Source organism: Gekko japonicus, unplaced genomic scaffold, assembly GCF_001447785.1.
Source record: "Gekko japonicus isolate JY-2015 unplaced genomic scaffold, Gekko_japonicus_V1.1 scaffold2397, whole genome shotgun sequence".
NCBI classification, from domain to species: Eukaryota; Metazoa; Chordata; class Lepidosauria; order Squamata; family Gekkonidae; genus Gekko; species Gekko japonicus.
Genome location: NW_015167124.1, coordinates 138430 through 148457, shown reverse-complemented (window position 1 = coordinate 148457; position 10028 = coordinate 138430). Strand labels below are relative to the sequence as shown.

Genomic DNA, 10028 nt, shown 5'->3' with positions numbered 1-10028 from the left:
GGGGCGCGGGGGGGGGGGGGGGGGAGCCCCAACCATTAGGCAGGGGGGTGATGTTGCTTGCAGTGTTCCTAAGAAAGGCCATGGCCTGGAGGTATTTGCATCACCCTTATTTTCAGAGTTGGTTAAGTCCTAATGGTAGTCTTCTGCAGCCATGGGACATTTCCGTAGCACTCTGTGACAAATGCCCGATTTTACAAACATTTCCCCAGCTACAAAATCCATGGGATCTTGCTTATAAATATGTTCACAAGGCTGCTCTGGTTAAAGGTCTGAGAACATTTGTCTTACAATGAAATTGTCTTGGAGGCCTTTAAAACAGTCATTATCATTTGTCTTGGGTAGAAAACAAATAAACAGAATGAGTTTCGCAACATTTTGTTTGCATTCTTCAACAGTTCTTTAAACGAAAAAGGAATTCAATTCCCTTTTCTGAGTGATCTAGTTAAAATGCATCCCATATTTTTAAAGACACTTGACCTTTGCTGTGGGCTTTTTGCCCTTTGCAGTTGCTTATCTTTATGAAAAAGTATCATCCTTTACTGTCTCAGAGTTCTATTCTCTTTTCAATATAAAGGCTATATTCCAGCATATATGCAGTTTTTTGTTCCTTCCCCGGCCTTTATATACTTAAAAAAAATACATACTAATCTGTTCAAATTGTCCTGTGCGTCTATAAAATGTAATAGCATGAGGTGTGAGAATCTGAAGATTGATTATTGAAACCTACATAGGCCATGTTGGTTTTTTTTAAACAAAATAATTTTTAAAGCAAAGCATGAAGTGTTATAATGCTGGGGGAAAATACACAAGGAGAAGCAGTACCCTGTAATTTATCATTCTAGTGCATGGCACAAGATGTTTATGTTTCAATGATATGGATAGTTTCTTAAAAGCTAGTTACATTTATCCATTAAATCAATTGTCCAAATTATTTTAATATGAATTATACCCAGGGATGGTTCTGAAATGTTCATTGCCTAAATTTCTTCCAGTATGAAGAAGCACACATTTTAGGTTTTAAAAGTAAATTTCCCATCATTTCCAGGTTGTTATTAATAACACAGTCAGAATAGGGGTGCCCATTAAAAGAAATTCATTTTTAATATTGACATGTCCCCCCCCCCTGTCATTGGTTATAGTCACTAAGTTTCATTTTTTCCACTGTTCTCAAATGGAAACATGTTTAAATAAAAAACAAACAAACCTGAGGACTTCCTAGAAAATGGTGACCTGAACAGGAGAATTTCTAAAAGCTCCAGACTTATCTCACTGAGGTGTACTTCAGCAGGGATAGAAAGAATTTACTTCTTTGTCCTCACATCTCACCTACCGGGGAGAACTAACTGATAGGAGAACCCACAGGGGGAGCTTGAATAATCAGGACTAGGGATTTGTTTGTTTATTCATTTATTCATGCATTCATTAAATTGGATTTACTAGGCCACCCTTCCCTACAAGTAGGGCTCAGGGTGCCTTACAACAAAATAATGTACAATCTGAGATTAAAATAAAACAACCCAATAAATACCAATACATAAAACAATATTGTCAAAATGGCAAAAATACAGCATATATGCTGTATTTTTATACAGATGGTGGGAAAAACTCTAGCACCCCAGCCTCCCAGGGGGCTTGTGTGAGAATGCCAAAGGCTACCCCCCCACCCGTTGCTGTTCTCAACCGAAGGCCTGATGGAACATCTCTGCATTGCATGCCCTGTGGAATAGTAACAGCTCCCACAAGCCATGGATGTCTTCTGGCAGAGCACCAACTGAATTATGAACTGAAATTCACGAAGAACAGGGCCAAGCAAACCTTGATTCAGGCCATCCCACCATCAAGAGCCACAAAAACCTTCCATGAACCTTCCAAGTGGGTTCATGTGGTTTGTGTTGGCAGATGTGCTGGTGCTGGTGGAGGGGCTTGGAGACAGCATTTAAAGAGACCGCAGTCTCTTTAAATGCCTTCTCCAAGCCATGCTGCCATGGCCACACAGCATCTGAAAACTATTTAAAGAGATCCCTTTAAACGGTTTTTGCAAGTTGCACCACAGCAGTGTATCAATTCAGAAAGCATCTAAATGCCTTCCCAGTTGGAAGCGATTTCAGCAATCCCTTTCACTCCCCCCACTTGGAAGTGAGAGCAGTGAAAGAGATCACTGAAATGCTGAAATGGCTTGCAACAGATGGCTTTAAAGATGGCTTTTGCAAGCCATTTCAGCATTTCAGCAATCCCTTTCACTCCCGTAGCCAGGATATTATAACTATTATTGTTGTTGTTGTTATTGTTGTTATTGTTTCAATTTATACCCTGCCCTCCCTGCGAACGGGCTCAGGGTGGCTTACAGCAGTGACCCAATTGCCAATAAAACTGATAAAACAATATACATCATTTCATAATAAGGTAAAACATAAAAACATAAGGTGCTATTAAGTTCTACAGTTTGTTGCTTATGATGGCGCATAAAGATGTCTCCAACAACTAGATTCCAGCTCAGTGTCGTTCCTAGTCGCTCGATGTAATGGGCCAGATGTTAAAACTGAGGGCCAGGCTCATTGATGGTAATGGTGGGGGAGGCTCCTAATTGAAAGCCTGGTGGAAGAGCTTCATCTTGCAGGCCCTGCGGAACTGCAAAAGATCCTGCAGGGCCATGATCTCCTCTGGGAGCTCATTCCACCAATAAGGAGCCACCACTGAGAAAGCCCTGGCCCTCATCACAGTGAGCCTGGCCTCTTTGGGGTCCGGCAGGGTCAAGCGATTCTGTGACCCCGACCTCAGTGCTCTCTGGGCTACATGTGGGGAAAGGCGGTCCCTCAGGTATGTCGGACTCTGACCATATAGGGCTTTAAAGGTAAGCACCAGCACCTTGAAATGGATTCGGTATGCTATTGGCAGCCAGTGCAGGGCCTTCAATGCAGGCTGAATGTGCTCTTATCTAGGTAAGCCCATCAACAGCCTGGCTGCAGCATTCTGCACTAGATGCAGCCTCCAAATTTGCAACAAGGGCAGCCCCATGTAGAAAGCGTTGCAGTAGTCTAGTCTCGAGGTGACCGTCGCATGGGTCACTGTGGCCAGGTTGTTGCAGTCGAGGGAGGGAACCTACTGCCTAACTTGCTAGGAGGGGGCTTTGGACGTTGGGGGGATGTCTTCAGCAAAGGCTGATTGTTGGAAAAGGTTGCTGGCAAAGGTTGACCCCTCTTCTTCTACTTCTATTGTATTTTCTCTTTTCTCTTCTTTTTTACAAATCTGCAATCATTTGGCTCACTTTTAAAGACTCACTTGAAATTACAATTTATCTTGGAAAGCTGGCAGATTTCCAGCAGCATTTGACTTTACCAGTAAGAGAACTTCTTCAAATATACAGATCATAAAGTACGATTTATAATGCAGAGATAAATTGCTGAACTGTGCCTAATTTACTACTGGAAACACTAGAAGCAGAGGAAACAATCTGTATTTTTATCTTCTGGATAAATGTAAATTTATCCCACTGCACTTATCTGTGTATTCTCTGTGGACTACTTTCTCTGTAGATTAAACAATTGGTTATTCTTCTCCCCCTTTTTCTTTTTGGATGGAAAATGATTAAAAGGATTGGAATGTGGATGAAAAATGCCCATTTAAAAAGGACTAGAGCCTTGGCCCTACTGTTCATTCCGCTCACGATGCCCTACCCAGTGGACCCTGGTATGAGGTGAGCTTGCTGATACTGGCACTCAGGATCAATTCTTCTGCGTCTCTTTCCCTCTCTCCTTGGGCTTCAGTGGGGAGGGCTGAATCCACACCCCCCCACACACACTATTAGCCTGTTGTTCATTGGATCATCATTGAAGATACAGGACAAGTAGTCAGTGTTGAACTATGTGTTGAACTATGCTGGATCATAAAACTAAAAGGGACAAGAGATAAGTACCATTTTAGGATGTGAGGATCATTCTAATTATTCAAACTAAAGGTTCATGATCCACCACTAACGTAAAAGGGTTATTGGCCAGGTAGAACTGGAGTACCCCAATTGCCCATTTAATGGCCAAGGCTTCTTTTTCCACTGTTGCATAATATTGCTCTGCTGGTTGTAACTTATGACTGATGGAGAGAATGGGTATTTTTTTACTGTTGAAGGTTTGGGATAGGACAGCTCCCAGCACTGTCTTGGAGGCATCGTTATGCAGTAGCAATGGATGATCAAAATTAGGATTTCATAACACCGGATCCTGAGACAGGCTGGCTCGAAGGGCCTCAAAAGCTGTTTCTTGTAGTTGCTCCCAATGGATACAGTTCTTTTATTATTATTATTAATAGTTTATATGGATACAATTCTTTAAGTAGTCTGTGAGGTGGCTGGCTAGGGTAGCAAAGTGAGGAATAAACTTGCTATAATGAATGCCAAAAAGCAACAGGTTTTTTTTTGGGGGGGGTTGTAGTTGGGTGTGGGGTTTGTTCCAATGTAGTGACTTTTTTGGGTAGGTGTTTCAGTTGCCCTCTCCCAACTAGGAATCCTAAATACTTTAGCTCCTTAAAGCCAATAAAGCTCTTCTTTGGGTTGGCCCTGACGCCGGCCTTAGCCAGGGCTTGGAGCACTTGTTGAAGGAGTTGCATGTGCATAGGCCAATCCAAGCTGCATATAACAGTGTCATCAATAGAGGCCATCATGAAGCCAGTACATTGCACAAAGGCTGGTCGGCCAGTTTCTGGAAGGTGGCAACAGCTCCATGTAACCCAAAGGGCATCATTTTGAATTGGAAAAGGCCTGGGGTGAGCTGCCAGTAGCCTTTTGTGAGGTCAAGCACTGTAAGGTATTGAGCCATACCCGGTTGGCCTATAGTAGATGCGATAGGTGTCAAATCGAGCAATTTTGTTAACCTCTCTATAATTGATACAAACCCTCACACTACCATCTGGCTTTGGCACCAACACCAGAAGGCTTCTCCACATGCTCTGAGAGGGCTCAATCATCCTTAACCATAACATTTCTTTCACTTCCCAACTGACTGTTTCCATGGTAGGGGGTTGCCACTGAGCATGTATCACCTTCCTGGCTGGAGTGTTGGGCTCATGGATGGCTAGGTGAGTCTAACCAGGCTCGGAAGAGAAAACCCCTGGGACCTGATGGAGGACCCAAATAATATCCTCTAGTTGCTCCTAGAGAAATGTCTGGGTCCAAAAATCTGGGCCAGCTCTTCCTACAAGAAGTTGCCATTGAAAAGGTCCTCATGGTCATCTTCCAGGTGGCAAGGTTTGGTATCAACCTGAGGGAACCATTCTTTTAAATCATCCACATGGAGGCACTTTCATCTTCTATACTCGGGCCCACTCTGGACCTCATAGGAAAATGGACCCAGTACCCGGGTAATGGAGAAAGGCCTTGCCAAGGGTCACCCTGATGCATTGCCATGGCATCCCTAGATACCAATACTTGAGTTCCTGGTGCAAAAGATCTCTCTTGTGTGCCTTGGTCATATTGCCATTTCTGAGCCAGTTTAGCCTGTTCCAAGTTATGTCAGGCCTCAACCTGAGCAGCCTCCAGATGATCCTGGAGTTGCTGTACATAGTCACAATGGTTCCTTCCTGGAAGGGCTGGTTCCCGTACCATTGGTCACCTACCAGGCCCAGGATTCCTCATGGCATTCAGCCATATAACAATTTGAAGGGTGCATACTCCATTGAGGCTTGGAGAGCTTCTCTCAATGCAAACATAAGGGAATCTATAAAAAGGTCTCAAGTATTAGGTTGGTCTTGGGCCAACTTGTGAAGCATGGACTTAATGGTCTGATTAAGGTATTCCAATAGACCATCCATTTGGGGATGATGCATGGATGTGTACATTGGCTTAATTTGTAGAACCTGACAGACCTGTTACATCAAGGTGGCCGTGAAGGGAGACCCCTGATCTGTTAGGAGAACTGATCTGTGAAGGGAGACCACCTGATCTCTGGCTTTTCTCCTCCCCGACCTCTGCATATTGACTCCCTTCTATCCTCCCCTGCTGCTTTAGGTCTCTCCCTCTCTTCATCCCATTGGCTCTTTCCCCCTGCTCAAGATAGGTGGGGCACCTCTCCCTATGGGGATGGACCTTGTCCTCCCCACCCTCTCATTTCTCCTTTCCTAATGCTAGCTGCCCTAACTGCTGGTGCTCTGACATGTTAGTTATGTCAGCCACAGGAGACCTGATTTCTGCAGTCTTGCTTTCTGCCTTTGGCTTGGCCTGGACTGAGGGTTCCCACGGGCTCTGGGACTCAGTACCAGCCCTGCATGGAATAGGCCGTACTGGGCTCCACCAGAGTTGTGCCTGTGTACCCACCCTCATGCTGCCTTCATCAGGCACAATTCTAGAGTCATGCCCAGTGTCTCCCTCCCAGTCCATGATGCCCTGCCAGGTGGACCCTAACCTGAGGTGAGTCTGCCAATGCCAGTCCTCAGGATCAATGCTTCTGCGGTTGGCGAGGGACAGTCATACAGGAGAGCCATTTGCACTGGGGTTCTAGTGCTAGGGCAGCAGGGTGTCTTCCTCCTCCAAAGGAATTTCCCTGATGATAATTAGTCCAAAGGTAGTTGCCATACAGGGAAAACATATGGGCAAACTGTAAGATGTGTGATGTTACTTCATTCTTCAGGCTGATTCCTTGTAGGGCTGATACAGCATACCTGGAAGTAGAGCAGCGGCTACTGCCCCTTTTGCCTGTGTGGCTACCCTACCACGTGACTGCACATGTTGCCCAGCATCACTGGGAAAAGGGCATGCAGGTGATGCTTGTGCCTGGGAGCACAGGGAAAAGAGACATAGTTGGGCAGTGGTGGAGGGCAGACAGGTAGGTGAAGAGGTGCATGGAAAGTAATGGAAAGGGAAGCCCTGAGCACTCTTTGCCCAGGGCTCCCTAAAACCTGGAAATGGCCCTGAAAGCATGGTGCAGTTTATATCTGGCATCTCTTGGCAGATATAGCCACAGAGTGTATAGAAGCAGAAGTACCACTTTTGTGGTGGTCTGAAAAACTTGGGGAAATTTTGCAGGGAGGCAGGAGACCAGGCCCATAGCCAGGATTTTTTTTATTTGGGGGGGCTTTAAATAAATTGGGGGCACCACCACAAACCCCCTGAGGGCAGCCTTCTCTGGGGGGGGGGGCTGCTGCAGATTCACAGGAGCCAGAAGGGATTCCAACACCCCCCCCATGGGTCTCCCAGGCAGGAGTTCAGCAGACTGTCCAATAGGCGCGATCGAGGAAGGGAGCCAGACCAGCCACAGATGGTAAAAGGCCGACTTAGCAGTGGCTGCTACCTGGGCCTCCATTGTTAAGGAGGTATCCAGGAGCACTCCCAGACTCCTAACCTCTGGCACTGGCACTAGTGGTGTCCCACCAAAGGTCAGGAGTGGGATCCCTACCCCCAAACTGCCCCGACTCAGACACAGGACCTCCGTCTTCAGGTTCAGCTTCAGCGGGCTCAGTCTAAGCCAATCAGCCACAGCTTGCAAAGCCCGGTCTAGATCTTCTGGTCTGGAGTCTGACTAGCCACCCAACTTCAGATAGAGCTGGGTGTCATCAGCAGGGAACCAGAAATGTAGCACGGAGAAAGGGGCCTAAGCCCAAGCACAGACCACCAGATCAACAGAAGGAGAAGAACTTTATTGGCGCCGGTTCAGTCAGCGAAGCACGCTTTAAACAGACTGAACCCAGAGCAATGCAGGCTCCAGGCTTTTATACTGCAACAAGGTTACACGTCATCATTTACATCACCAGAGTGGAATTTTCCATTGACTAGGCTTACTTTTCCCGCCCAAACCAAACAAGCTCACTTCTGCCCCCTTATGACTGGAACATGAACAGCAACTATCCCCTTATATGGGCAAGGAATAATAAATGCCTACTTCATTCCCCCCTTTCGGTCCTTTCTCTGGGACAGAGAGAGAGACCGACCAATAACATGGCATAGCATTTATTCCTTGCCTGGAGAGTATACAGTAACTAACAGTACTTTTCTTCTTTAACCTGTGGAAGAATTTATGCATTAGTGTTCAACCTGTTCCTTTTAGCAGTAACCAAATATAAAAGTTTAACAGTATCATTGTGAGCTAACATTGCATTAACTGTTTTGGTAGCTACATTCTTAACCAAAGGTATCAAACAAGGGAGAAGTAACAAACCACCAAAGGCTAAAGCTATTAAGAACAATATACGTTTCCAATCTCCAAGTATGTTTCCGAACCAATCTTCAGTATCTATTCCTGTCCAGGTTTGGACTGGGACATGGGCTAAATTACGCATATGTTCTGTAATCTGTTCAATAGCTTTACCATTGTCATCAATCTGTAAACAACAATTTGAAAGGTTAAACTTTCCACAAACTCCTCCTTCAGTTGCTAATAAGAAATCTAAGGCAAGTCGGTTCTGGTAAACAGCAGTGCGAAGTTGTGTGTTGGTTTCGGCTAATACAGACAGAGCCAGGGAAGTTTCATTAGTTATGATTTCTAAAACCGCTTGTAGTCTAATTATTCGATTTAGCATATAAATGGGGGTTCTATAACCATATGTACCATCAGCTGCCCAGGTAGCTGGACCATATACTTGAATAATACGTTCTGGAGGCCATTCATCATCTTTCCAGTTACCTACAGCTAATCCCCGTATTTCTCGCTTTGAGCGTCCTAACTCATCATATACTGGGACTCCTAACCTTTCTCCGACAGTGAGGGGTAGGAGGAAAAAGCTAGGTTTTATAGTACCTAATATACAAGCACCATTCCATGTAAGGGGCAGGGTTGCATAGGCAGCTGAACCACATATCCAGTATAAGGAGTCTGGAGCTCTCCATTCTTTAGAAGTGCTACAGGGGTTGTCCCATAGGACTTGTAAACGACTCATATTAACATAAGGTGGGGCTTGGGTGACATTCGGATTAGCAAAATTAATATAGGCTTTAGGCTGGGTGCCATTACAGAACCATCCTTCTTCACAATCTAGGGCTCCCACTGAAATGTTAAAAGGAGCTCCCTGTCGTATAAAACAAGTATGACCAACTAAGGGATTTTTCAGGATCCATCTACTGGGGCGGTGGATATTATTCCAGGAAAGGTTGAAAGCATGGGAGATATTATTAAGTTCTACCTCTTTGGCCTCCCAGGGCCATTGTTCTCCCATATTGGTACCTCCACAGACATAACAATTCTTAACTGATAGTTCTCCTGCAATTCTTTCAGCAAGATCGATAAATAGATTCTTGGTCACTGGGGGGATTTCTATTACTTTCCCCATTTCTGACCAAAAGGTTGTGTGAATCTTCATTTCAGTGCTTTGGATTTTTGAACTAATAGTTTCTATGACAATGCGTCCGTATGGACTTTTTCGACCACCAATATCTATGCCAACCCCATACATCAGTTTCTTTCTTCCCTGGTTCTCGGATGCTCGGAAATGTAAGCACAAGGGAGTGCAGTGGTTATGGCTGCAAGGGGTTAGACTAGTTCCCTGGGATAACTTAAAGTACGGGTGGGCTTTCCCTCCTCCCACTATTCCACCTTGAGGTCCATCTGAGATATTACCATCATTAGAGACATACCAGACTTGTGCTTCAAGTTCATAAGTTGATGACAGAAACATTTTCCCTTCTTTGGCATAGCTCTGCTCTTTAGCTAGCCCTCCACACGTTTGTCTAATTTCCCCTGCACTATACTTTCGACTTCGAGAGATGGCATGACATATGTCAAAACAGACTTGCATACTTTGACTAGACTGGGAAGTGACATTGGACGCTAAAAGGGAAGAGGTGAAAGTATCAGGACTTGTGTACCATCCACTAATATAAGCATAAACATTAATACGGGCCCGAGTCACATTGGACTGGGGTCGAAAGCACATAAATTTCCCTTGATTTACACAAACACTGTAACTTATGCCCTCATGAGAACATTGGGTAACTACAGACGAAATACAATCAAAGTCAGAATGATAAATGAGGGTTTGTGAGACTTGACCTTCACGAAAAGTGGAAGTAATGCAAGAGGTACAAGCAGGAAACCCCATAACTGGGATGCAGA

General features: G+C 44.9%; 1 protein-coding gene across 1 annotated transcript in view; it reads right to left on the bottom strand.

Annotated features, from left to right (window-relative positions):
• LOC107111958 overlaps nucleotides 1–10028 on the bottom strand; it is a 126493-nt gene that overhangs the window by 112587 nt on the left and 3878 nt on the right. The window lies entirely within an intron of this gene.